General features: G+C 29.2%; 1 long non-coding RNA gene across 14 annotated transcripts in view; it reads left to right on the forward strand.

Moving 5' to 3' along the window:
- Positions 1-24,532, forward strand: part of LOC126916171 (uncharacterized) — a 35,041-nt gene extending 10,509 nt beyond the window's left edge. For 3 of the 14 annotated variants that reach the window (XR_007710452.1, XR_007710451.1, XR_007710450.1), the window contains exons 2-4: positions 10,487-10,580; positions 17,772-18,029; positions 22,643-24,532. This is a non-coding gene — a long non-coding RNA (uncharacterized LOC126916171). Of the gene's footprint in view, positions 1-7,994; positions 8,282-8,804; positions 9,077-9,883; positions 10,142-10,486; positions 10,581-15,486; positions 15,636-16,146; positions 16,431-17,771; positions 18,030-18,116; positions 18,469-22,642 lie in introns of those variants that run through there. The other 11 variants (XR_007710454.1, XR_007710458.1, XR_007710459.1 and 8 more) reach the window with 11 other exon arrangements.
- The last annotated feature ends 1,405 nt before the right edge of the window (positions 24,533-25,937 follow it).

Genomic DNA, 25,937 nt, shown 5'->3' on the forward strand with positions numbered 1-25,937 from the left:
ATAATAGAGATATTTTACAGAGTATTGCTCAGATATTATGGATATGTGATAATGTATTGCCAAAACATAATCTGGATATGTTGCAACATAATATTGCTGAGTATGCAGCAGAGTATGAATAATTATATGGATATGTGATAATGCATTGCTAAAATATTATATACATTTGCCAGAGGATACAATGCCTGTTTATGGAACAAGCTATTGTTTAGAATGGATATGGATATTAACAGGGATATAGTATTTCGAAATATTAGTGTTTCTAGAATAATAGAGATATTTTGCAAATTATTGTTCAGATATTATGGATATGTGATAATGTATTGCCAAAACATAATCTGGATATGTTGCAACATAATACTGTTGAGTATGCAGCAGAGTACGAATAATTATATGGAGATGTGATAATGCATTGCTAAAATATTATATACATTTGCCAGAGGATACAGTGCCTGCTTATGGGTCATGCTATTGTTTCGATTAAATATGGATATCAATAGGGATATAGTATTTCAAAATATTAGTGTTTCTAGAATAATATAGATATTTTGCAGAGTATTGCTCAGATATTATGGATATGTGATAATGTATTGCCAAAACATAATCTGGATATGTTGCAACATAATATTGCTGAGTATGCAGCAGAGTATGAATAATTATATGGATGTGTGATAATGCATTGCTAAAATATTATATACATTTGCCAGAGGATACAATGCCTGTTTATGGAACAAGCTATTGTTTAGAATGGATATGGATATTAATAGGGATATTGTATTTCAAAATATTAGTGTTTCTAGAATAATAGAGATATTTTGCAAATTATTGTTCAGATATTATGGATATGTGATAATGTATTGCCAAAACATAATCTGGATATGTTGCAACATAATATTGCTGAGTGTGCAGCAGAGTATGAATAATTATATGGATATGTGATAATGCATTGCTAAAATATTATATACATTTGCCAGAGGATACAGTGCCTGCTTATGGGGCATGCTATTGTTTCGATTAAATATGGATATTAATAGGGATATAGTGATTAAAAATATTAGTGTTTCCAGAATAATATGGATATCTTGCAGAATATTGCTCAGTTTATATGGATATGTGATAATGTATTGCTAAAACATAATCTGGATATATTGCAACATAATATCGCTGAGTATGCAGCAGAGTACGAATGATTATATGAATATGTGATAATGCATTGCTAAAATATTATATACATTTGCCAGAGGCTACAGTGCCTGCTTATGGAACAAGCTATTGTTTAGAATGGATATGGATATTAACAGGGGTATAGTATTTCGAAATGTTAGTGTTTCTAAATGAATATGGATATTTTGCAGAGTATTGCTCGGATAATATGGATATGTGATACTGTATTGCTAAAACATAATCTGGATATATTGCAACATAATATTGCTGAGTATGCTGCAGAGTATGAATAATTATATGGATATGTGATAATGCATTGCTAAAATATTATATACATTTGCCAGAGGCTACAGTGCCTGCTTATGGAACAAGCTATTGTTTAGAATGGATATGGATATTAACAGGGGTATAGTATTTCAAAATATGATTGTTTCTAGAATGGTATAGATATTTTGCAGAGTATTGCTCAGATATTATGGATATGTGATACTGTATTGCTAAAACATAATCTGGATATATTGCAACATAATATTGCTGAGTATGCAGCAGAGTATGAATAATTATATGGATATGTGATAATGCATTGCTAAAATATTATATACATTTGCCAGAGGATACAGTGCCTGCTTATGGGGCATGCTATTGTTTCGATTAAATATGGATATTAATAGGGATATAGTATTTCAAAATATGATTGTTTCTAGAATGGTATAGATATTTTGCAGAGTATTGCTCAGATATTATGGATATGAGATAATGTATTGCCAAAACATAATCTGGATATGTTGCAACATAATATTGCTGAGTATGCAGCAGAGTATGAATAATTATATGGATATGTGATAATGCATTGCTAAAATATTATATACATTTGCCAGAGGCTACAGTGCCTGCTTATGGAACAAGCTATTGTTTAGAATGGATATGGATATTAACAGGGGTATAGTATTTCGAAATATTAGTGTTTCTAAATGAATATGGATATTTTGCAGAGTATTGCTCGGATAATATGGATATGTGATAATGTATTACCAAAACATAATCTGGATATGTTACAACATAATATTGCTGAGTGTGCAGCAGAGAATGAATGATTATATGGATATGTGATAATGCATTGCTAAAATATATACATTCGCCAGGGGATACAGTGCCTGTTTATGGAACAAACTATTGTTTCGATTAAATATGGATATTAATAGGGATATAGTATTTCAAAATATTAGTGTTTCTAGAATAATAGAGATATTTTGCAGATTATTGCTCAGATAATATGGATATGTGATAATGTATTGCCAAAACATAATCTGGATATGTTGCAACATAATATTGCTGAGTATGCAGCAGAGTATGAATTCTTATATGGATATGTGAGAATGCATTGCTAAAATATTATATACATTTGCCAGAGGATACAGTGCCTGTTTATGGAACAAACTATTGTTTCGATTAAATATGGATATTAATAGGGATATAGTATTTCAAAATATTAGTGTTTCTAGAATAATAGAGATATTTTGCAGATTATTGCTCAGATAATATGGATATGTGATAATGTATTGCCAAAACATAATCTGGATATGTTGCAACATAATATTGCTGAGTGTGCAGCAGAGTATAAATAATTATATGGATATGTGATAATGTATTGCCAAAACATAATCTGGATATGTTGCAACATAATATTGCTGAGTGTGCAGCAGAGTGTAAATAATTATATGGATATGTGATAAGGCATTGCTAAAATATTATATACATTTGCCAGAGGATACAGCGCCTGTTTATGGAACAAGCTATTGTTTCGATTAAATATGGATATTAATAGGGATATTGTATTTCAAAATATTAGTGTTTCTAGAATAATATAGATATTTTGCAGAGTATTGCTCAGATAATATGGATATGTGATAATGTATTGCTAAAACATAATATGGATATGTTGCAACATAGTATTGCTGAGTTCGCAGCAGAGTATCTATAATTATATGGATATGTGATAATGCATTGCTAAAATATTATATACATTTGCCAGAGGATACAGTGCCTGCTTATGGGGCATGCTATTGTTTCGATTAAATATGGATATTAATAGGGATATAGTATTTCAAAATATGATTGTTTCTAGAATGATATAGATATTTTGCATTGTATTGCTCAGATATTATGGATATGAGATAATGTATTGCCAAAACATAATCTGGATATGTTGCAACATAATATTGCTGAGTATGCAGCAGAGTGTGAATAATTATATGGAAATGTGATAATGCATTGCTACAATATTATATACATTTGCCAGAGGCTACAGTGCCTGCTTATGGAACAAGCTATTGTTTAGAATGGATATGGATATTAAGAGGGGTATAGTATTTCGAAATATTAGTGTTTCTAAATGAATATGGATATTTTGCAGAGTATTGCTCGGATAATATGGATATGTGATAATGTATTACCAAAACATAATCTGGATATGTTACAACATAATATTGCTGAGTGTGCAGCAGAGAATGAATGATTATATGGATATGTGATAATCCATTGCTAAAATATATTCATTTGCCTGAGGATACAGTGCCTGTTTATGGAACAATCTATTGTTTCGATTAAATATGGATATTAATAGGGATATAGTATTTCAAAATATTATTGTTTCTAGAATAATAGAGATATTTTACAGAGTATTGCTCAGATATTATGGATATGTGATAATGTATTGCCAAAACATAATCTGGATATGTTGCAACATAATATTGTTGGGTATGCAGCAGAGTAATAATAATTATATGGATATGTGATAATGCATTGCTAAAATATTATATACATTTGCCAGAGGATACAGTGCCTGTTTATGGAACAATCTATTGTTTCGATTAAATATGGATATTAATAGGGATATAGTATTTCGAAATATTAGTGTTTCTAGAATAATAGAGATATTTTGCAGATTATTGTTCAGATATTATGGATATGTGATAATGTATTGCCAAAACATAATCTGGATATGTTGCAACATAATATTGCTGAGTGTGCAGCAGAGAATGAATGATTATATGGATATGTGATAATGCATTGCTAAAATACATACAATTGCCAGAGCATACAGTGCCTGTTTATGGAACAAGCTACTGTTTAGAATGGATATGGATATTAACAGGGATATAGTATTTCGAAATATTACTGTTTCTAAATGAATATGGATATATTACAGGGTATTGCTCAGATAATATGGATATGTGATAATGTATTGCCAAAACATAATCTGGATATGTTGCAACATAATATTGCTGAGTGTGCAGCAGAGTATGAATAATTATATGGATATGTGATAATGCATTGCTAAAATATTATATACATTTGCCAGAGGCTACAGTGCCTGCTTATGGAACAAGCTATTGTTTAGAATGGATATGGATATTAACAGGGGTATAATATTTCGAAATATTACTGTTTCTAAATGAATATGGATATTTTGCAGAGTATGACTCAGATAATATGGATATGTGATACTGTATTGCTAAAACATAATCTGGATATATTGCAACATAATATTGCTGAGTATGCAGCAGAGTATGAATAATTATATGGATATGTGATAATGCATTGCTAAAATATATACATTTGTCAGAGGTTACAGTGCCTGTTTATGGAACAAACTATTGTTTCGATTAAATATGGATATTAATAGGGATATAGTATTTCAAAATATTATTGTTTCTAGAATAATAGAGATATTTTACAGAGTATTGCTCAGATATTATGGATATGTGATAATGTATTGCCAAAACATAATCTGGATATGTTGCAACATAATATTGCTGAGTGTGCAGCAGAGTATGAATAATTATATGGATATGTGATAATGCATTGCTAAAATATTATATACATTTGCCAGAGGATACAATGCCTGTTTATGGAACAAGCTATTGTTTAGAATGGATATGGATATTAATAGGGATATTGTATTTCAAAATATTAGTGTTTCTAGAATAATATAGATATTTTGCAGAGTATTGCTTGGATAATATGGATATGTGATACTGTATTGCTAAAACATAATCTGGATATATTGCAACATAATATTGCTGAGTATGCAGCAGAGTATGAATAATTATATGGATATGTGTTAATGCATTGCTAAAATATATACATTTGTCAGAGGTTACAGTGCCTGTTTATGGAACAAACTATTGTTTCGATTAAATATGGATATTAATAGGGATATAGTATTTCAAAATATTATTGTTTCTAGAATAATAGAGATATTTTACAGAGTATTGCTCAGATATTATGGATATGTGATAATGTATTGCCAAAACATAATCTGGATATGTTGCAACATAATATTGTTGGGTATGCAGCAGAGTATGAATAATTATATGGATATGTGATAATGCATTGCTAAAATATTATATACATTTGCCAGAGGATACAGTGCCTGTTTATGGAACAAGCTATTGTTTTGATTAAATATGGATATTAATAGGGATATAGTATTTCAAAATATTAGTGTTTCTAGAATAATAGAGATATTTTACAGAGTATTGCTCAGATATTATGGATATGTGATAGTGTATTGCCAAAACATAATCTGGATATGTTGCAACATAATACTGTTGAGTATGCAGCAGAGTACGAATTATTATATGGAGATGTGATAATGCATTGCTAAAATATTATATACATTTGCCAGAGGATACAGTGCCTGCTTATGGGGCATGCTATTGTTTCGATTAAATATGGATATCAATAGGGATATAGTATTTCAAAATATAAGTGTTTCTAGAATAATATAGATATTTTGCAGGGTATTGCTCAGATATTATGGATATGTGATAATGTATTGCCAAAACATAATCTGGATATGTTGCAACATAATATTGTTGGGTATGCAGCAGAGTATAAATAATTATATGGATATGTGATAATGCATTGCTAAAATATTATATACATTTGCCAGAGGATACAGTGCCTGTTTATGGAACAAGCTATTGTTTGGATTAAATATGGATATTAATAGGGATATAGTATTTCAAAATATTAGTGTTTCTAGAATAATAGAGATATTTTACAGAGTATTGCTCAGATATTATGGATATGTGATAATGTATTGCCAAAACATAATCTGGATATGTTGCAACATAATATTGCTGAGTATGCAGCAGAGTATGAGTAATTATATGGATATGTGATAATGCATTGCTAAAATATATACATTTGTCAGAGGTCACAGTGCCTGTTTATGGAACAAACTATTGTTTCGATTAAATATGGATATTAATAGGGATATAGTATTTCAAAATATTATTGTTTCTAGAATAATAGAGATATTTTACAGAGTATTGCTCAGATGTTATGGATATGTGATAATGTATTGCCAAAACATAATCTGGATATGTTGCAACATAATATTGCTGAGTATGCAGCAGAGTATGAATAATTATATGGATATGTGATAATGCATTGCTAAAATATTATATACATTTGCCAGAGGATACAATGCCTGTTTATGGAACAAGCTATTGTTTAGAATGGATATGGATATTAACAGGGATATAGTATTTCGAAATATTACTGTTTCTATATTAATATGGATGTCTTACAGAGTATTGCTCAGATAATGTGGATATGAGATAATGTATTGCCAAAACATAATCTGGATATGTTGCAACATAATATTGTTGGGTATGCAGCAGAGTATAAATAATTATATGGATATGTGATAATGCAGTGCTAAAATATTATATACATTTGCCAGAGGATACAGTGCCTGTTTATGGAACAAGCTATTGTTTGGATTAAATATGGATATTAATAGGGATATAGTATTTCAAAATATTAGTGTTTCTAGAATAATAGAGATATTTTACAGAGTATTGCTCAGATATTATGGATATGTGATAATGTATTGCCAAAACATAATCTGGATATGTTGCAACATAATATTGCTGAGTATGCAGCAGAGTATGAGTAATTATATGGATATGTGATAATGCATTGCTAAAATATATACATTTGTCAGAGGTCACAGTGCCTGCTTATGGGGCATGCTATTGTTTCGATTAAATATGGATATCAATAGGGATATAGTATTTCAAAATATTAGTGTTTCTAGAATAATATAGATATTTTGCAGAGTATTGCTCAGATATTATGGATATGTGATAATGTATTGCCAAAACATAATCTGGATATGCTGCAACATAATATTGTTGGGTATGCAGCAGAGTATGAATAATTATATGGATATGTGATAATGCATTGCTAAAATATTATATACATTTGCCGGAGGATACAGTGCCTGTTTATGGAACAAGCTATTGTTTCGATTAAATATGGATATTAATAGGGATATAGTGTTTCAAAATTTTAGTGTTTCTAGAATAATAGAGATATTTTGCAGATTATTGCTCAGATAATATGGATATGTGATAATGTATTGCCAAAACATAATCTGGATATGTTGCAACATAATATTGTTGGGTATGCAGCAGAGTACGAAAAACAATATGGATATGTGATAATGCATTGCTAAAATATTATATACATTTGCCAGAGAGTACAGTGCCTGTTTATGGAACAAGCTATTGTTTGGAATGGATATGGATATTAACAGGGATATAGTATTTCAAAATATTACTGTTTCTATATTAATATGGATGTCTTACAGAGTATTGCTCAGATAATATGGATATGAGATAATGTATTGCCAAAACATAATCTGGATATGTTGCAACATAATATTGCTGAGTGTGCAACAGAGTAGGAATAATTATATGGATATGTGATAATGCATTGCTACAATATTATATACATTTGCCAGAGGCTACAGTGCCTGCTTATGGAACAAGCTATTGTTTAGAATGGATATGGATATTAACAGGGGTATAATATTTCGAAATATTACTGTTTCTAAATGAATATGGATATTTTGCAGAGTATGGCTCAGATAATATGGATGTGTGATACTGTATTGCTAAAACATAATCTGGATATATTGCAACATAATATTGCTGAGTATGCAGCAGAGTATGAATAATTATATGGATATGTGATAATGCATTGCTAAAATATATACATTTGCCAGAGGATACAGTGCCTGTTTATGGAACAAGCTATTGTTTCGATTAAATATGGATATTAATAGGGATATAGTATTTCAAAATATTAGTGTTTCTAGAATAATAGAGATATTTTACAGGTTATTGCTCAGATATTATGGATATGTGATAATGTATTGCCAAAACATAATCTGGATATGTTGCAACATAATATTGCTGAGTATGCAGCAGAGTATGAATAATTATATGGATGTGTGATAATGCATTGCTAAAATATTATATACATTTGCCAGAGGATACAATGCCTGTTTATGGAACAAGCTATTGTTTAGAATGGATATGGATATTAATAGGGATATTGTATTTCAAAATATTAGTGTTTCTAGAATAATATAGATATTTTGCAGAGTATTGCTTGGATAATATGGATATGTGATACTGTATTGCTAAAACATAATCTGGATATATTGCAACATAATATTGCTGAGTATGCAGCAGAGTATGAATAATTATATGGATATGTGATAATGCATTGCTAAAATATATACATTTGTCAGAGGTTACAGTGCCTGTTTATGGAACAAACTATTGTTTCGATTAAATATGGATATTAATAGGGATATAGTATTTCAAAATATTATTGTTTCTAGAATAATAGAGATATTTTACAGAGTATTGCTCAGATATTATGGATATGTGATAATGTATTGCCAAAACATAATCTGGATATGTTGCAACATAATTTTGCTGAGTATGCAGCAGAGTATGAATAATTATATGGATATGTGATAATGCATTGCTAAAATATATACATTTGCCAGAGGATACAGTGCCTGTTTATGGAACAAGCTATTGTTTCGATTAAATATGGATATTAATAGGGATATAGTATTTCAAAATATTAGTGTTTCTAGAATAATAGAGATATTTTACAGGTTATTGCTCAGATATTATGGATATGTGATAATGTATTGCCAAAACATAATCTGGATATGTTGCAACATAATATTGCTGAGTATGCAGCAGAGTATGAATAATTATGTGGATATGTGATAATGCATTGCTAAAATATTATATACATTTGCCAGAGGATACAATGTCTGTGTATGGAACAAGCTATTGTTTCGATTAAATATGGATATTAATAGGGATATAGTATTTCAAAATATTAGTGTTTCTAGAATAATATAGATATTTTGCAGATTATTGCTCAGATAATATGGATATGTGATAATGTATTGCCAAAACATAATCTGGATATGTTGCAACATAATATTGTTGGGTATGCAGCAGAGTACGAAAAACAATATGGATATGTGATAATGCATTGCTAAAATATTATATACATTTGCCAGAGAGTACAGTGCCTGTTTATGGAACAAGCTATTGTTTGGAATGGATATGGATATTAACAGGGATATAGTATTTCAAAATATTACTGTTTCTATATTAATATGGATGTCTTACAGAGTATTGCTCAGATAATATGGATATGTGATAATGTATTGCCAAAACATAATCTGGATATGTTGCAACATAATATTGCTGAGTGTGCAACAGAGTAGGAATAATTATATGGATATGTGATAATGCATTGCTAAAATATTATATATATTTGCCAGAGGCTACAGTGCCTGCTTATGGAACAAGCTATTGTTTAGAATGGATATGGATATTAACAGGGGTATAATATTTCGAAATATTACTGTTTCTAAATGAATATGGATATTTTGCAGAGTATGGCTCAGATAATATGGATATGTGATACTGTATTGCTAAAACATAATCTGGATATATTGCAACATAATATTGCTGAGTATGCAGCAGAGTATGAATAATTATATGGATATGTGATAATGCATTGCTAAAATATATACATTTGCCAGAGGATACAGTGCCTGTTTATGGAACAAGCTATTGTTTCGATTAAATATGGATATTAATAGGGATATAGTATTTCAAAATATTAGTGTTTCTAGAATAATAGAGATATTTTACAGGTTATTGCTCAGATATTATGGATATGTGATAATGTATTGCCAAAACATAATCTGGATATGTTGCAACATAATATTGCTGAGTGTGCAGCAGAGAATGAATGATTATATGGATATGTGATAATGCATTGCTAAAATATATACAATTGCCAGAGGATACAGTGCCTGTTTATGGAACAAGCTATTGTTTCGATTAAATATGGATATTAATAGGGATATAGTATTTCAAAATATTAGTGTTTCTAGAATAATAGAGATATTTTGCAGATTATTGCTCAGATAATATGGATATGTGATAATGCATTGCTAAAATATATACATTTGCCAGAGGATACAGTGCCTGTTTATGGAACAAGCTATTGTTTCGATTAAATATGGATATTAATAGGGATATAGTATTTCAAAATATTAGTGTTTCTAGAATAATAGAGATATTTTACAGGTTATTGCTCAGATATTATGGATATGTGATAATGTATTGCCAAAACATAATCTGGATATGTTGCAACATAATATTGCTGAGTATGCAGCAGAGTACGAATTATTATATGGAGATGTGATAATGCATTGCTAAAATATTATATACATTTGCCAGAGGATACAGTGCCTGCTTATGGGGCATGCTATTGTTTCGATTAAATATGGATATTAATAGGGATATAGTATTTCAAAATATTAGTGTTTCTAGAATAATAGAGATATTTTACAGAGTATTGCTCAGATATTATGGATATGTGATAATGTATTGCCAAAACATAATCTGGATATGTTGCAACATAATATTGCTGAGTATGCAGCAGAGTATGAGTAATTATATGGATATATGATAATGCATTGCTAAAATATATACATTTGTCAGAGGTTACAGTGCCTGTTTATGGAACAAACTATTGTTTCGATTAAATATGGATATTAATAGGGATATAGTATTTCAAAATATTATTGTTTCTAGAATAATAGAGATATTTTACAGAGTATTGCTCAGATGTTATGGATATGTGATAATGTATTGCCAAAACATAATCTGGATATGTTGCAACATAATATTGCTGAGTATGCAGCAGAGTATGAATAATTATATGGATATGTGATAATGCATTGCTAAAATATTATATACATTTGCCAGAGGATACAATGCCTCTTTATGGAACAAGCTATTGTTTAGAATGGATATGGATATTAACAGGGATATAGTATTTCGAAATATTAGTGTTTCTAGAATAATAGAGATATTTTGCAAATTATTGTTCAGATATTATGGATATGTGATAATGTATTGCCAAAACATAATCTGGATATGTTGCAACATAATACTGTTGAGTATGCAGCAGAGTACGAATAATTATATGGAGATGTGATAATGCATTGCTAAAATATTATATACATTTGCCAGAGGATACAGTGCCTGCTTATGGGGCATGCTATTGTTTCGATTAAATATGGATATCAATAGGGATATAGTATTTCAAAATATTAGTGTTTCTAGAATAATATAGATATTTTGCAGAGTATTGCTCAGATATTATGGATATGTGATAATGTATTGCCAAAACATAATCTGGATATGTTGCAACATAATATTGCTGAGTGTGCAGCAGAGTATGAATAATTATATGGATATGTGATAATGCATTGCTAAAATATTATATACATTTGCCAGAGGCTACAGTGCCTGCTTATGGAACAAGCTATTGTTTAGAATGGATATGGATATTAACAGGGGTATAATATTTCGAAATATTACTGTTTCTAAATGAATATGGATATTTTGCAGAGTATGACTCAGATAATATGGATATGTGATACTGTATTGCTAAAACATAATCTGGATATATTGCAACATAATATTGCTGAGTATGCAGCAGAGTATGAATAATTATATGGATATGTGATAATGCATTGCTAAAATATATACATTTGTCAGAGGTTACAGTGCCTGTTTATGGAACAAACTATAGTTTCGATTAAATATGGATATTAATAGGGATATAGTATTTCAAAATATTATTGTTTCTAGAATAATAGAGATATTTTACAGAGTATTGCTCAGATATTATGGATATGTGATAATGTATTGCCAAAACATAATCTGGATATGTTGCAACATAATATTGCTGAGTGTGCAGCAGAGTATGAATAATTATATGGATATGTGATAATGCATTGCTAAAATATTATATACATTTGCCAGAGGATACAATGCCTGTTTATGGAACAAGCTATTGTTTAGAATGGATATGGATATTAATAGGGATATTGTATTTCAAAATATTAGTGTTTCTAGAATAATATAGATATTTTGCAGAGTATTGCTTGGATAATATGGATATGTGATACTGTATTGCTAAAACATAATCTGGATATATTGCAACATAATATTGCTGAGTATGCAGCAGAGTATGAATAATTATATGGATATGTGATAATGCATTGCTAAAATATATACATTTGTCAGAGGTTACAGTGCCTGTTTATGGAACAAACTATTGTTTCGATTAAATATGGATATTAATAGGGATATAGTATTTCAAAATATTATTGTTTCTAGAATAATAGAGATATTTTACAGAGTATTGCTCAGATATTATGGATATGTGATAATGTATTGCCAAAACATAATCTGGATATGTTGCAACATAATATTGTTGGGTATGCAGCAGAGTATGAATAATTATATGGATATGTGATAATGCATTGCTAAAATATTATATACATTTGCCAGAGGATACAGTGCCTGTTTATGGAACAAGCTATTGTTTTGATTAAATATGGATATTAATAGGGATATAGTATTTCAAAATATTAGTGTTTCTAGAATAATAGAGATATTTTACAGAGTATTGCTCAGATATTATGGATATGTGATAATGTATTGCCAAAACATAATCTGGATATGTTGCAACATAATACTGTTGAGTATGCAGCAGAGTACGAATTATTATATGGAGATGTGATAATGCATTGCTAAAATATTATATACATTTGCCAGAGGATACAGTGCCTGCTTATGGGGCATGCTATTGTTTCGATTAAATATGGATATCAATAGGGATATAGTATTTCAAAATATAAGTGTTTCTAGAATAATATAGATATTTTGCAGGGTATTGCTCAGATATTATGGATATGTGATAATGTATTGCCAAAACATAATCTGGATATGTTGCAACATAATATTGTTGGGTATGCAGCAGAGTATAAATAATTATATGGATATGTGATAATGCATTGCTAAAATATTATATACATTTGCCAGAGGATACAGTGCCTGTTTATGGAACAAGCTATTGTTTGGATTAAATATGGATATTAATAGGGATATAGTATTTCAAAATATTAGTGTTTCTAGAATAATAGAGATATTTTACAGAGTATTGCTCAGATATTATGGATATGTGATAATGTATTGCCAAAACATAATCTGGATATGTTGCAACATAATATTGCTGAGTATGCAGCAGAGTATGAGTAATTATATGGATATGTGATAATGCATTGCTAAAATATATACATTTGTCAGAGGTCACAGTGCCTGTTTATGGAACAAACTATTGTTTCGATTAAATATGGATATTAATAGGGATATAGTATTTCAAAATATTATTGTTTCTAGAATAATAGAGATATTTTACAGAGTATTGCTCAGATGTTATGGATATGTGATAATGTATTGCCAAAACATAATCTGGATATGTTGCAACATAATATTGCTGAGTATGCAGCAGAGTATGAATAATTATATGGATATGTGATAATGCATTGCTAAAATATTATATACATTTGCCAGAGGATACAATGCCTGTTTATGGAACAAGCTATTGTTTAGAATGGATATGGATATTAACAGGGATATAGTATTTCGAAATATTACTGTTTCTATATTAATATGGATGTCTTACAGAGTATTGCTCAGATAATATGGATATGAGATAATGTATTGCCAAAACATAATCTGGATATGTTGCAACATAATATTGTTGGGTATGCAGCAGAGTATAAATAATTATATGGATATGTGATAATGCAGTGCTAAAATATTATATACATTTGCCAGAGGATACAGTGCCTGTTTATGGAACAAGCTATTGTTTGGATTAAATATGGATATTAATAGGGATATAGTATTTCAAAATATTAGTGTTTCTAGAATAATAGAGATATTTTACAGAGTATTGCTCAGATATTATGGATATGTGATAATGTATTGCCAAAACATAATCTGGATATGTTGCAACATAATATTGCTGAGTATGCAGCAGAGTATGAGTAATTATATGGATATGTGATAATGCATTGCTAAAATATATACATTTGTCAGAGGTCACAGTGCCTGCTTATGGGGCATGCTATTGTTTCGATTAAATATGGATATCAATAGGGATATAGTATTTCAAAATATTAGTGTTTCTAGAATAATATAGATATTTTGCAGAGTATTGCTCAGATATTATGGATATGTGATAATGTATTGCCAAAACATAATCTGGATATGCTGCAACATAATATTGTTGGGTATGCAGCAGAGTATGAATAATTATATGGATATGTGATAATGCATTGCTAAAATATTATATACATTTGCCAGAGGATACAGTGCCTGTTTATGGAACAAGCTATTGTTTCGATTAAATATGGATATTAATAGGGATATAGTGTTTCAAAATTTTAGTGTTTCTAGAATAATAGAGATATTTTGCAGATTATTGCTCAGATAATATGGATATGTGATAATGTATTGCCAAAACATAATCTGGATATGTTGCAACATAATATTGTTGGGTATGCAGCAGAGTACGAAAAACAATATGGATATGTGATAATGCATTGCTAAAATATTATATACATTTGCCAGAGAGTACAGTGCCTGTTTATGGAACAAGCTATTGTTTGGAATGGATATGGATATTAACAGGGATATAGTATTTCAAAATATTACTGTTTCTATATTAATATGGATGTCTTACAGAGTATTGCTCAGATAATATGGATATGAGATAATGTATTGCCAAAACATAATCTGGATATGTTGCAACATAATATTGCTGAGTGTGCAACAGAGTAGGAATAATTATATGGATATGTGATAATGCATTGCTACAATATTATATACATTTGCCAGAGGCTACAGTGCCTGCTTATGGAACAAGCTATTGTTTAGAATGGATATGGATATTAACAGGGGTATAATATTTCGAAATATTACTGTTTCTAAATGAATATGGATATTTTGCAGAGTATGGCTCAGATAATATGGATGTGTGATACTGTATTGCTAAAACATAATCTGGATATATTGCAACATAATATTGCTGAGTATGCAGCAGAGTATGAATAATTATATGGATATGTGATAATGCATTGCTAAAATATATACATTTGCCAGAGGATACAGTGCCTGTTTATGGAACAAGCTATTGTTTCGATTAAATATGGATATTAATAGGGATATAGTATTTCAAAATATTAGTGTTTCTAGAATAATAGAGATATTTTACAGGTTATTGCTCAGATATTATGGATATGTGATAATGTATTGCCAAAACATAATCTGGATATGTTGCAACATAATATTGCTGAGTATGCAGCAGAGTATGAATAATTATATGGATGTGTGATAATGCATTGCTAAAATATTATATACATTTGCCAGAGGATACAATGCCTGTTTATGGAACAAGCTATTGTTTAGAATGGATATGGATATTAATAGGGATATTGTATTTCAAAATATTAGTGTTTCTAGAATAATATAGATATTTTGCAGAGTATTGCTTGGATAATATGGATATGTGATACTGTATTGCTAAAACATAATCTGGATATATTGCAACATAATATTGCTGAGTATGCAGCAGAGTATGAATAATTATATGGATATGTGATAATGCATTGCTAAAATATATACATTTGTCAGAGGTTACAGTGCCTGTTTATGGAACAAACTATTGTTTCGATTAAATATGGATATTAATAGGGATATAGTATTTCAAAATATTATTGTTTCTAGAATAATAGAGATATTTTACAGAGTATTGCTCAGATATTATGGATATGTGATAATGTATTGCCAAAACATAATCTGGATATGTTGCAACATAATTTTGCTGAGTATGCAGCAGAGTATGAATAATTATATGGATATGTGATAATGCATTGCTAAAATATATACATTTGCCAGAGGATACAGTGCCTGTTTATGGAACAAGCTATTGTTTCGATTAAATATGGATATTAATAGGGATATAGTATTTCAAAATATTAGTGTTTCTAGAATAATAGAGATATTTTACAGGTTATTGCTCAGATATTATGGATATGTGATAATGTATTGCCAAAACATAATCTGGATATGTTGCAACATAATATTGCTGAGTATGCAGCAGAGTATGAATAATTATGTGGATATGTGATAATGCATTGCTAAAATATTATATACATTTGCCAGAGGATACAATGCCTGTTTATGGAACAAGCTATTGTTTAGAATGGATATGGATATTAACAGGGATATAGTATTTCGAAATATTAGTGTTTCTAGAATAATAGAGATATTTTGCAGAGTATTGCTCGGATATTATGGATATATGATAATGTATTGCCAAAACATAATCTGGATATGTTGCAACATAATATTGTTGGGTATGCAGCAGAGTATGAATAATTATATGGATATGTGATAATGCATTGCTAAAATATTATATACATTTGCCAGAGGATACAGTGCCTGTTTATGGAACAAGCTATTGTTTTGATTAAATATGGATATTAATAGGGATATAGTATTTCAAAATATTAGTGTTTCTAGAATAATAGAGATATTTTACAGAGTATTGCTCAGATATTATGGATATGTGATAATGTATTGCCAAAACATAATCTGGATATGTTGCAACATAATATTGCTGAGGATGCAGCAGAGTATGAGTAATTATATGGATATGTGATAATGCATTGCTAAAATATTATATACATTTGCCAGAGGATACAATGTCTGTGTATGGAACAAGCTATTGTTTCGATTAAATATGGATATTAATAGGGATATAGTATTTCAAAATATTAGTGTTTCTAGAATAATATAGATATTTTGCAGATTATTGCTCAGATAATATGGATATGTGATAATGTATTGCCAAAACATAATCTGGATATGTTGCAACATAATATTGTTGGGTATGCAGCAGAGTACGAAAAACAATATGGATATGTGATAATGCATTGCTAAAATATTATATACATTTGCCAGAGAGTACAGTGCCTGTTTATGGAACAAGCTATTGTTTGGAATGGATATGGATATTAACAGGGATATAGTATTTCAAAATATTACTGTTTCTATATTAATATGGATGTCTTACAGAGTATTGCTCAGATAATATGGATATGTGATAATGTATTGCCAAAACATAATCTGGATATGTTGCAACATAATATTGCTGAGTGTGCAACAGAGTAGGAATAATTATATGGATATGTGATAATGCATTGCTAAAATATTATATACATTTGCCAGAGGCTACAGTGCCTGCTTATGGAACAAGCTATTGTTTAGAATGGATATGGATATTAACAGGGGTATAATATTTCGAAATATTACTGTTTCTAAATGAATATGGATATTTTGCAGAGTATGGCTCAGATAATATGGATATGTGATACTGTATTGCTAAAACATAATCTGGATATATTGCAACATAATATTGCTGAGTATGCAGCAGAGTATGAATAATTATATGGATATGTGATAATGCATTGCTAAAATATATACATTTGCCAGAGGATACAGTGCCTGTTTATGGAACAAGCTATTGTTTCGATTAAATATGGATATTAATAGGGATATAGTATTTCAAAATATTAGTGTTTCTAGAATAATAGAGATATTTTACAGGTTATTGCTCAGATATTATGGATATGTGATAATGTATTGCCAAAACATAATCTGGATATGTTGCAACATAATATTGCTGAGTGTGCAGCAGAGAATGAATGATTATATGGATATGTGATAATGCATTGCTAAAATATATACAATTGCCAGAGGATACAGTGCCTGTTTATGGAACAAGCTATTGTTTCGATTAAATATGGATATTAATAGGGATATAGTATTTCAAAATATTAGTGTTTCTAGAATAATAGAGATATTTTGCAGATTATTGCTCAGATAATATGGATATGTGATAATGCATTGCTAAAATATATACATTTGCCAGAGGATACAGTGCCTGTTTATGGAACAAGCTATTGTTTCGATTAAATATGGATATTAATAGGGATATAGTATTTCAAAATATTAGTGTTTCTAGAATAATAGAGATATTTTACAGGTTATTGCTCAGATATTATGGATATGTGATAATGTATTGCCAAAACATAATCTGGATATGTTGCAACATAATATTGCTGAGTATGCAGCAGAGTACGAATTATTATATGGAGATGTGATAATGCATTGCTAAAATATTATATACATTTGCCAGAGGATACAGTGCCTGCTTATGGGGCATGCTATTGTTTCGATTAAATATGGATATTAATAGGGATATAGTATTTCAAAATATTAGTGTTTCTAGAATAATAGAGATATTTTACAGAGTATTGCTCAGATATTATGGATATGTGATAATGTATTGCCAAAACATAATCTGGATATGTTGCAACATAATATTGCTGAGTATGCAGCAGAGTATGAGTAATTATATGGATATGTGATAATGCATTGCTAAAATATATACATTTGTCAGAGGTTACAGTGCCTGTTTATGGAACAAACTATTGTTTCGATTAAATATGGATATTAATAGGGATATAGTATTTCAAAATATTATTGTTTCTAGAATAATAGAGATATTTTACAGAGTATTGCTCAGATGTTATGGATATGTGATAATGTATTGCCAAAACATAATCTGGATATGTTGCAACATAATATTGCTGAGTATGCAGCAGAGTATGAATAATTATATGGATATGTGATAATGCATTGCTAAAATATTATATACATTTGCCAGAGGATACAATGCCTCTTTATGGAACAAGCTATTGTTTAGAATGGATATGGATATTAACAGGGATATAGTATTTCGAAATATTAGTGTTTCTAGAATAATAGAGATATTTTGCAAATTATTGTTCAGATATTATGGATATGTGATAATGTATTGCCAAAACATAATCTGGATATGTTGCAACATAATACTGTTGAGTATGCAGCAGAGTACGAATAATTATATGGAGATGTGATAATGCATTGCTAAAATATTATATACATTTGCCAGAGGATACAGTGCCTGCTTATGGGGCATGCTATTGTTTCGATTAAATATGGATATCAATAGGGATATAGTATTTCAAAATATTAGTGTTTCTAGAATAATATAGATATTTTGCAGAGTATTGCTCAGATATTATGGATATGTGATAATGTATTGCCAAAACATAATCTGGATATGCTGCAACATAATATTGTTGGGTATGCAGCAGAGTATGAATAATTATATGGATATGTGATAATGCATTGCTAAAATATTATATACATTTGCCAGAGGATACAGTGCCTGTTTATGGAACAAGCTATTGTTTCGATTAAATATGGATATTAATAGGGATATAGTGTTTCAAAATTTTAGTGTTTCTAGAATAATAGAGATATTTTGCAGATTATTGCTCAGATAATATGGATATGTGATAATGTATTGCCAAAATATAATCTGGATATGTTGCAACATAATATTGCTGAGTATGCAGCAGAGTATGAATAATTATATGGATATGTGATAATGCATTGCTAAAATATTATATACATTTGCCAGAGGCTACAGTGCATGCTTATGGAACAAGCTATTGTTTCGATTAAATATGGATATTAATAGGGATATTGTATTTCAAAATATTAGTGTTTCTAGAATAATATAGATATTTTGCAGAATATTGCTCGGATAATATGGATATGTGATACTGTATTGCTAAAACATAATCTGGATATATTGCAACATAATATTGCTGAGTATGCAGCAGAGTATGAATAATTATATGGATATGTGATAATGCATTGCTAAAATATATACATTTGTCAGAGGTTACAGTGCCTGTTTATGGAACAAACTATTGTTTCGATTAAATATGGATATTAATAGGGATATAGTATTTCAAAATATTATTGTTTCTAAATGAATATGGATCATTTGCAGCGTATTGCTCAGATAATATGGATATGTGATACTGTATTGCTAAAACATAATCTGGATATATTGCAACATAATATTGCTGAGTATGCAGCAGAGTATGAATAATTATATGGATATGTGATAATGCATTGCTAAAATATATACATTTGCCAGAGCATACAGTACCTGTTTATGGAACAAGCTATTGTTTCGATTAAATTTGGATATTAATAGGGATATAGTATTTCAAAATATTAGTGTTTCTAGAATAATATAGATATTTTGCAGAGTATTGCTCAGATATTATGGATATGTGATAAGGTATTGCCAAAACATAATCCGGATATGTTGCAACATAATATTGTTGGGTATGCAGCAGAGTATAAATAATTATATGGATATGTGATAATGTATTGCCAGAATGTCGTCTGGATATGTTGCAACATAATATTGTTGGGTATGCAGCAGAGTATGAAAAACAATATGGATATGTGATAATGCATTGCTAAAATATTATATACATTTGCCAGAGGATACAGTGCCTGTTTATGGAACAAGCTATTGTTTAGAATGGATATTGATATTAACAGGGATATAGTATTTCAAAATATTACTGTTTCTATATTAATATGGATGTCTTACAGAGTATTGCTCAGATAATATGGATATGTGATAATGTATTGCCAAAACATAATCTGGATATGTTGCAACATAATATTGCTGAGTGTGCAACAGAGTAGGAATAATTATATGGATATGTGATAATGCATTGCTAAAATATTATATACATTTGCCAGAGGCTACAGTGCCTGTTTATGGAACAAGCTATTGTTTCGATTAAATATGGATATTAATATGGATATAGTATTTCAAAATATTAGTGTTTCTAGAATAATATAGATATTTTGCAGAGTATTGCTCAGATATTATGGATATGTGATAATGTATTGCCAAAACATAATCTGGATATGTTGCAACATAATATTGTTGGGTATGCAGCAGAATATGAATAATTATATGGATATGTGAGAATGCATTGCTAAAATATTATATACATTTGCCAGAGGATACAATGCCTGTTTATGGAACAAGCTATTGTTTAGAATGGATATGGATATTAACAGGGATATAGTATTTCGAAATATTACTGTTTCTAGAATAATAGAGATATTTTACAGAGTATTGCTCAGATATTATGGATATGTGATAATGTATTGCCAAAACATAATCTGGATTTGTTGCAACATAATATTGCTGAGTATGCAGCAGAGTATGAGTAATTATATGGATATGTGATAATGCATTGCTAAAATATTATATACATTTGCCAAATTCTGCAGTGCCTGCTTATGGAACAAGCTATTGTTTAGAATGGATATGGATATTAACCGGGGTATAATATTTCGAAATATTACTGTTTCTAAATGAATATGGATATATTACAGGGTATTGCTCAGATAATATGGATATGTGATAATGTATTGCTAAAACATAATATGGATATGTTGCGATATAATATTGTTTAGTATAGAGCGTAATATGTAAAATAATATGGATATGTGATAATGCATTACTAAAATATTATGTCCATATGGTAGAGGATATAGTGCCGTGTTAAGGGGCAGCCTAATATTTCGATTAAATGTGGATATTAATAGGGATATAGTAATTAATAATATTAGTGTTTCTGAAATAATATAGATATCTTGCAGAGTATTGCTCAGTTTATATGGATACGTGATAATGTATTGTCAGAACGTAGTCTGGATATGTTATAACACAGTATTGTTGACTATAGTGCAGAGTATGAATTATAATATGGATATATGATAATGTATTGCCAAAACATAATCTGAATATGTTATAGCACAGTATTGTCGAGTATGGACCGGAGTATAAAAAATAATATAGATACATGATGATGCATTGCTAAAATATTAAATACATATGGTAGAGGATATAGTGTCTGGTTAATGGGCAACCCAATATTTCGATTAAATATGGATATTAATAATGATATAGTAATCAAAAATATTAGTGTTTCGAACATAATATAGATATCTTGCAGAGTATTGCTCAATTTATATGGATATGTGATATTGTATTGCCAGAACGTCGTCTGGATATGTTGCAACATAATATTGTTAGGTATGCAGCAGAGTATGAAAAACAATATGGATATGTGATAATGCATTGCTAAAATATTATATACATTTGCCAGAGGATATAGTTTATGGAACAAGCTATTGTTTAGAATGGATATGGATATTAACAGGGATATAGTATTTCGAAATATTACTGTTTCTAAATGAATATGGAAATTTTACAGAGAATTGTTCAGATAATATGGATATGTGATAATGTATTGCCAAAACATAATCTGGATATGTTATAACACAGTATTGTCGAGTATGGACCGGAGTATAAAAAATAATATAGATACATGATAATGCATTGCTAAAATATTAAATACATATGGTAGAGGATATAGTGTCTGGTTAATGGGCAACCTAATATTTCGATTAAATATGGATATTAATAATGATATAGTAATCAAAAATATTAGTGTTTCGAGCATAATATAGATATCTTGCAGAGTATTGCTCAGTTTATATGGATATGTGATAATGTATTGCCAGAGCGTTGTCTGAATATGTTGCAACATATTATTGCTGAGTATGCAGCAGAGTATGAATAATTATATGGATATGTGATAATGCATTGCTAAAATATTATATACATTTGCCGGAGGATACAGTGCCTGCTTATGGGGCATGCTATTGTTTCGATTAAATATGGATATTAATAGGGATATTGTATTTCAAAACATTCCTCCTTCTAAATTAATATGGATATCTTACAGAGTATTGTTCAGATAATATGGCTATGTGTTAATGTATTGCTAAAACATAATCTGGATATGTTGCAACATATTATTGCTGAGTATACAGCAGAGTATGAATAATTATATGGATATGTGATAATGCATTGCTAAAATATTATATACATTTGCCAGAGGATACAGTGCCTGTTTATGGAACAAGCTATTGTTTAGAATGGATATGGATATTAACAGGGATATAGTATTTCGAAATATTACTGTTTCTAGAATAATAGAGATATTTTACAGAGTATTGCTCAGATAATATGGATATGTGATAATGTATTGTCAAAACATCTTCTGGATATGTTGCGATATAATATTGTTTAGTATAGAGTGTAATATGTAAAATAATATGGATATGTGATAATGCATTACTAAAATATTATGTCCATATGGTAGAGGATATAGTGCCGTGTTAAGGGGCAGCCTAATATTTCGATTAAATGTGGATATTAATAGGGATATAGTAATTAAAAATATTAGTGTTTCTAAAATAATATAGATATCTTGCAGAGTATTGCTCAGTTTATATGAATACGTGATAATGTATTGCCAGAACGTAGTCTGGATATGTTATAACACAGTATTGTTGACTATAGTGCAGAGTATGAATAGTAATATGGATATATGATAATGTATTGCCAAAACATAATCTGGATATGTTGCAACACAATATTATTGAGTATTGTGCGGAGTATTTTAAAAACATAGTGGAGATATGGTAAAATGTATTGCTAAACTATATGGTGCATATAGTACAGAATAGCAGTTTGCGTTTGAGCATTAATTGCGACATTGTTTTATGTATATCATTTGATTATTCTGATTATTAATAGTACTGTTAATTTAATAAGTTTGAACAAATATTTCAGGTTCACAAGGAAATTAGGATTGCTAGCAGTTGCACTATGACATGTAAGTATGTGTTAATAGTGCTTTATAAGTTATTCTCTTTCTGGAATAAAGTGTTGAAAATGGAGTACATATGTTTTCTCATTTCTCTATATGGCTCCCATGCACCTACAAAATAAGCTACTAAGATGCACATGGCTGGAAGAGTGAACTGGTCACATTGAAATTAGACAGAATAGGACTGTAATAATACAGGGACAAGGTATAAGTATAAATTCAGAGTTTGAACTATTAATACTATAGTATTAGTAGTATAGTATTAATACTATAGTATTAGTATTATTAATTAATACTATAGTATTGCTTAAATATGTATGTAATTATAAATAAATTGTAATAAGAAAAATATATCTGAGATTTCATTAAAATGTACCATATTAAATAGAAAAACTTCAGTATTTTGTTTGCCGGTTTAGTGACGCATATTTTCTGTAACTTTAAAACAATTAGCACTTTTCCCTTAATGTAAACATCGCGTAAATAGTTATTTCACGTTTAATACGATAAGTTTACTATGTACACGATGTTTGTAACTTCATTCGTTGTACTTGTCTTTTATTTTTGTAATTTTTCTATGTAATTAAATATTTTTGTGTATATGGTTTGATCTAACAGACATATTAAAATCTTATATGTTTCTAATCTCAAGAAAGTTTGCTGACTGTCTTGCATACGAAATTTTTTTTCTTTGGGAAATGAAACGAAACGTGTCGAATCATTCCCATCGTGATGAAAAGTGAAACATGAACATGAAGTGAACATGAAAGGTTGAAGGTGAAAAAGATTTTGGAATATAAAATATGTCGTGCTCCTACGATAGGTTTATCGCTGCCCATAGATAGATTTTTACATTACAATTGGATTGTTACATCAAATATATCTAATTTTATTTTCTTGAAGATGTGTAATATAAATTTCGTAGATGAATGCAATTTCGGGCTGGAAAAATTTAATGGATCTGATTCAATTAGTTGTAGCGAAAGACAGCCGAGAACCAGTCAAAAATATTTTGTCAATAAACCCTTCTCATCAACTACTAATAAGGAAAATATTTTTAAAGAGTTAACCGTGTCAGTTCAATCTGCTTTAACGGGGTATAATGTCTGTATATTTATTGGTTTTGGTAAAACATATACCAGTTCTATTTATTATCTATTGAAACAGAAGTCATGATACCTAGAACAGTTCAATATTTACATATATTATTTACTAATCACAATGTAAAACAATATGTCTTTCTTAAAAAATGAAGGAATTTCAATTACTTGATTGGGAAAATGAAAAATTTAATTTTTTAGGTTGTCAAAATTGCATTTAGTAACGAAAATAGCACTTATAAGAATGAATCATTCAAAAAAAGAGATTTCGATAGGAAACCTAAATTTAGTCGACTTAGTGGAAAACATTTCATGTAGCAATTCAAAGTTCACTCATTTATTAATGCAGTCTTTAGGTTGCAATTAAAAAATTTGTATATTATTGGACATATTTTCTTTAGATGAATATTGTAACAAAACATTGGATTCATTGAGATTTGCTAGTAAAGTAAACCATTGCAGATCAGACAGTGCAAAAAGAACGCGATTACTGTTACAAAGCACTGCATAAAGTTTCAAAAAATAGTATTTTTATTATACGTCAAGATTTCAGTGTCATACCTTTTTATCATTATTTTATTCTTTTATAAATCGTACCAAAAACTATGAATCTAATATAAAATATATTCGCGTAATATTATCATATTGCACATATT

Source organism: Bombus affinis, chromosome 5 (assembly GCF_024516045.1).
Source record: "Bombus affinis isolate iyBomAffi1 chromosome 5, iyBomAffi1.2, whole genome shotgun sequence".
Classification (NCBI taxonomy): domain Eukaryota; kingdom Metazoa; phylum Arthropoda; class Insecta; order Hymenoptera; family Apidae; genus Bombus; species Bombus affinis.